Raw genomic sequence first — 5699 nt, forward strand, 5'->3', positions numbered from 1 at the left:
CAATCTGTGTTTAAGGGCACAGAATGATACTGAAACCCACAGACTTTGGAAATTATACTTACCAATGCTACTGAAAACCAGCAACATGCATTTGACTTTCATTTGCCTTGTACTGTTTCAATTTTCTTGTTGTTGATGTCCATTCAGTGCACTGGTTTTGCTGCCTTCTGTTAGGTTAAAGTGTGCTCTAACATTATGGATTTCCTCCTTGTGAATGTGCTCAAAGATCATGATAAGCCATATCCTAAATCCTTTAAAGCTAAATGACATCTGTCTATTTATGCCAGGAATAATACCCAGAGAGAATAAAAGAGCACCAGGTTTGTTTATTAAACCTATTCAATATGGATTTTGACTACCACAAGGATTAGGGCATTTTCAAATTTAGTTCCATGCAAGTAATCTGTTGAAAAATCAAAATCTTATGACTCCAAAGAAAACTATTTCAATATTTTAACTGCTTTATTGTTGTGGTACGATAGAACTTGGGTATATGTATTAACTCAGGCTACACAAGAGCTCATGAGGTCACCTGTTCCAATCCACAAGGAAAAGCAGGGTTAACCAATATTAGGTTGGGATCCTTGACACCTCTATTACAGTAAAAGCAACAATCCTGTTACAAAGTGTGTAAGTAATAACCTCTAAAAAATAGCTATAATGGTTACAGTTCCCTATATGTTTTGTTGCACTGGCATTTTCAAATGGAAAAATTGTTCTGTCAGGAAATTGCAAACCCTTTTTATTCGCTTTCTGTCTTTTAACTGAATAAATTCTGAAAGAAAAAACAGAAGATAGAAAATTTAAAAAAAAAATGGGGAAAAAGGAGAAAAGGAATGATTTAAATGTCTGAAATTTTGGGGAAGTCAATGAAAATATCTATGCTGAAAAATTGTCTCTTCTGGGACAGTTATCTTGTTATAAACATGTAGTTTAGGTGTTCAAAGAAGGCAACCAAGCAAACTCCTGGTACTGCAGCTTAAACTTAATGTGTACTATGGATATGAAATTAGGAAGAACAAATGCCAATCTTTTCTCACAGCAGCATCCTGCTGTGCTATTAGTAGGTGTAGATTAGTGATTTTATTTCCTATCTGTAATTTTAGGAATGCTGCAATCCTACTGAATGATGGTTGCAACAGGAATACAATTCATAGTCGTTGCCTGAATGAGGAACAGAAAAGACTTAAAAAAATTGGGACTTTCACTTCTGTGCCCAAGAGAACACACAAAATGACACAAAGAGTCATATGGAAAAGTCAATTATAAGAATGATGAATTTTTTCTGTAAGTATCACATGTTCCCAGCACTCAATTAAGCCATTAGCTGGGAAATGGGGAACAACTGACTATAATTACCCTGCTAAAGGCTTCAAATCTGTTTACAGGATTCAGTGCCATGGGCTTCACTGCACTGATGGTTGTATTTAGCTTATTTAGAGGAAAAATATGTGCTGGAATTTAAGGTCAGTGTTAATAATATTTATTTTTATATACGCCTAAATAAACAACATTATAAAATTCCACAAGGGAAATTGTTCAGAATCTAATAGGCAATAAACTAATAAAAATATACCATGATTCTTTAAAACTAAATATATAACATTTAAACAACACTTACTTAAAATATTTGTATAATATAATACACAATATATATTAATATCACATTTATATTTAGAATATAAAATATTATCTAATGTGTATGTGTGCTTACATATAATGCATATACTTTCATATATGGTTATATATGTAATATATAAAATTATATAGCATTTAAAATATATACACATATATGTAACTCAAAAAATTAATCCTACATTTTTTAACCCCCTGTTATATTTCAGGAAGTGTGTGAGGACGTGTCATGTCAGACAGACACTTGATCTAGTTCTAAATAATTGTGGCAAAGTTTCTGAATAAACTGCTTTATGGACTTGAAGCAGGAATGTCTTATCCAGTTTAGACAGTGAAGTGACTGTAATGCTTTGGAAATCACAATGGATTTTTCCAGAGCTTGTCTGGGCATTGAGAGTTACAAAGAAGATCCATGCAGCAGGATGTGCTTGAATCCATTCTTTCTCCATTTGGGTTCTCCTCCGCTTTTCCAGCATCATGGAGGGACCATAAAAACACTAAATTAAGGTGATCTTGTTTTTACACAGGGAAATTTTTAATCCAAGAAATTCTCTATTCTGATTTATGAATCAGGCTGGAGGAAGAACAGAAGGAAGAGAAAGGAATCACTGACTGACTGTAATTATTGCATTTTCAGTCAGTGCACAAGCCTTAATCCTGATAGCACTCCCCCTCAGAAGTATTCACTAAATGAAAAAGTAAATGTGATAGCTTTGAAAAGTGTCTTTAAAGCAACATTTCCTGCAGATAAAAATCTGTGCATATCTGAGCATTGAGGACATTTTGAGGTCAACTGGGAAGTGAACGAAAAAATGTTTAATTCAGTGGTCAAATGGGTAACTGAACATAAAATACATCCAAGCAAAAATTTCTGAACATTTACAGACGAAGGACCAGTTTGCTAAAATTCATCTTAAATCTGCAAGTTTCAAGCAGCAAATTAAGGGTTGTTTTTCCATCATCCAGGTATTGCTATCATCTGGAGCAAGATTGATTGATCATCAAGATATTATCACTGTGAATGTATGTGGACTTTGGGGTAAATTTTGTGTTTCTCTCCCCACTTGAAAGCTCTACTAGAAGAGAATAGCTGGAATTATGCCACTTGAAAACATATTTGAGGAAGTCTGAGGAAAACAAGCTGACCTTTTATGTACCACTGAAAGCAACAGGATGAGTTTCCCCTTCAGAGCAGAAACAGCTTACAGTAAAGTCAAATAAAATTAAGTCCTTAAGCCACAAGTCCCAGAAGGTGCCTGACCACTCTCTCCATGAGAATTCCCATCTCTTTCAGGGCTGTTGGATCAAGTACCCTTAGAGGAAGAAACATGGAAGGAAACTTGGATATTTAAGATTGTTCTACTACCTCAGAAAGAAGAAATGGGGATATTTCTCCTACATCAACTTTCCCTACTCAGACAGACCCTTGCTAATTTGCTGTGGCACAATGGAGAGGTTCTGAAGTGGGTTGCATTAATCACAGTTTTTTGAATTATTTGGCAATACCCATAAAATATAAATAATAGCTGAACAACTGGGCCTTGATTTAATGCCTGAAATCCAGATCCACAAAGTGACTTGTTCTCTGCTAAAATCCAGGCTGTTATTGCCTCATAAAATGGGGCATCCATCTCCTCTCTGTAATTTACTGACTACCTAACAATGAATAATAGAACAACACCGACCTGTGACTGCTGCCTGTGGGCCCAGCTCTGCAGCCCTTCCCATGGCAGAGCTGCCATGGGAGCCAGGATTAAGTGTTCCGGGAGAAGACTTCGGTAGTGCTAAAATGAGATTTATTTTTATATGACTGGTTTAAAATACATACGTTTGACTGTGCTGAGGCCATTATTTTCCCCATTAAAGGAATATCATTGTTTATGGAGTGCTTAAATCCATGTTTATGATATTCACCCTCCTCTGTGCCACAAGAGTCAACTGCAAGGAGACAGAGAGAGGGGAGAGCAAAGGCATTTCTAGGGTATATCCTGGGCAGTCACCCTTTATTTCTTGTGTGATCAGCTCAGAGAAATGTTCTCCTCCCTTCAGAACCCTTTATGAAGCTGCTGCAGAGTGAAAAAAGGGAGCAGTGACTCTTTATCCAAATGAAAGGACGGATGTTGTAGTAATTTTCTGGGTCTGTCAGTTAACATTGTGCATTTCTTGTGTTGGCTGCTTAAAAATGGAGTTTGTTTCCTAAGCTCAGGGACAATGCCAGGCTAGAAATACTTCAGATACCAAGATTAGAATTCAAAATCACCTTGATGAACTAGTACAAGAAAGAAAGAAAGAAAGAAAAAAGAAAGTGATTCAGTGAGACAAGAACAAAACTATACAGTTGAGTTTGGACTTACTCTGACCTTGTGTGAATCACCAAAGCATGAAGTCTCAGGTCTGATTTGGTCATCCGGATCCCTCACAGTTAATGAATACTGACTCCTCAAGGAAGAAACAACCTTCCCATGTAAGATACCTGTCAGAGGAAGGAGTAGTATTGGCCTTTAAAATAGATAAGTCTTTCCAGGATGACCACTGAGACCAACAAGCTTATTATGCCACGTGCTGGATTCCAGCTACTCTACAGCTGATGACAACAGAGTGAATCATACCCATTGTTTTGTAACTTGGGGGATACAAGTAAAGAAGTGACACCCCGGGCAGCAGTTTGTCAGCAAAGGATTGGGGGGATTAGAGTGGATCAAGAGCTTAACAGGAATCAGAGTGTCACGCTGTCACAAGGAAGGGAGGACATCAAGCTACTCCTTCCATTCCGCTTGGCCCTGGAAAGCTGTCAGGTGAACACCTGCATTCATTTCTGGGCATGGAATTTCAATAAAAATGTAAATCAACTGGAGAGGGGCCAGAAGGCAGCACTGGGGGTGATCAGAGGTCTACAGTATATGGCCTTCAAGGGAACATTGGCAGAGATGGAATAGGTTTTGCTAAAAATGGTGAAAATAGAGAGAAAAGATGTGATAGCAAAAGTTCAGTTGGACCTAAATAAAATCTTTCAGTTAGTGAGGATGGTTAAGTAGCAGGCAATGCTGGAGCTGGTTTAATCTTGACCCCTGGTGAATTTGATAAACATAATGTTTAGTTATAGATGAGATCATTACAGGAAGGGAAACAGTTCAGTGATACCATTGGAGGATTATATTTTCTAGGGAGTGAAAAAGAGTTTATTTTATACTGTGGGTTTATTCATCCACCTAATAAGGATGTGTTTATTACTGAAAGTTCATTCATTACTTTTAAGCCCTTTCCCTTTGATCTGCTTCCTTGTACACAGGAGTGTCTGCACTGGTGTTTAAACTGCTTGTGCTTGTTTTTCAGATCACCTTCCAATTAACAAAATTCTCTGAAGCCATAGTCCACAGGCTGAACAACATGGCTGAACTACATGACCTCTTGAACCATCTTTTAGACCTGTCTTACTGCAAGGTCAGATTCAATAAAAACACTCAAGAGCCTCTTTCCACCAGCAGCATCACATAACTTAACTTCAGCACATGCTAAAGGGCTTCACTCAATAGGAGACTAAACCCACAGTAATTGGGTGGTGAATCAGCCTGCACATTTGATCTGTGTATGTAAAAAAGGTGAATGCAAAATTCCCTGCTCATGTCCAAAAAATGGCTATTTCTGGACTTTTATTTCATTTTTAATCCCTCTAAATGTTTCATCTTTATAGATTGCATTATTTATATATTATGATCCTTGTCATCCCCTCAAGCTGTGTCAGGACACTGCTTCTCCCTGTACAAAATAAATTGCTTATAAAATTTTCCTTCAGGGGAGCTCAGACACAAATAGTAATGTGCACTCCTTCCAAGTCACAGATAACAGGCTGATAAATTGTTGTTCTTAGCACCTGTATTGAATTTCTTGCCCTGAAGGATATGCATTCCTGTGCATAATAAGGTGGCTTATTATAAAACAGAGACCGCTTGAGGAGAGAGTTATCTCACCTAACTTTGGACAACTAATTTTGACGTGCCTAGCCTAAATTAGTTACCAGGTTTCCCAAATACTCAGAGGAGAAAGAGAAACACTTCCAGCAGGTG

The 5699-nt window shown here is 37.4% G+C and overlaps 1 long non-coding RNA gene across 1 annotated transcript; it reads left to right on the forward strand.

Annotated features, from left to right (window-relative positions):
- The first annotated feature begins 1348 nt into the window (after positions 1-1348).
- Positions 1349-2877, forward strand: LOC135415494 (uncharacterized). The gene is made up of 2 exons (XR_010431164.1): positions 1349-1466; positions 1845-2877. It is a non-coding gene; the product is annotated as an uncharacterized LOC135415494 (long non-coding RNA).
- Positions 2878-5699: the final 2822 nt, after the last annotated feature.

This window comes from Pseudopipra pipra, chromosome 1 (genome assembly GCF_036250125.1).
Source record: "Pseudopipra pipra isolate bDixPip1 chromosome 1, bDixPip1.hap1, whole genome shotgun sequence".
Lineage (NCBI taxonomy): Eukaryota > Metazoa > Chordata > Aves > Passeriformes > Pipridae > Pseudopipra > Pseudopipra pipra.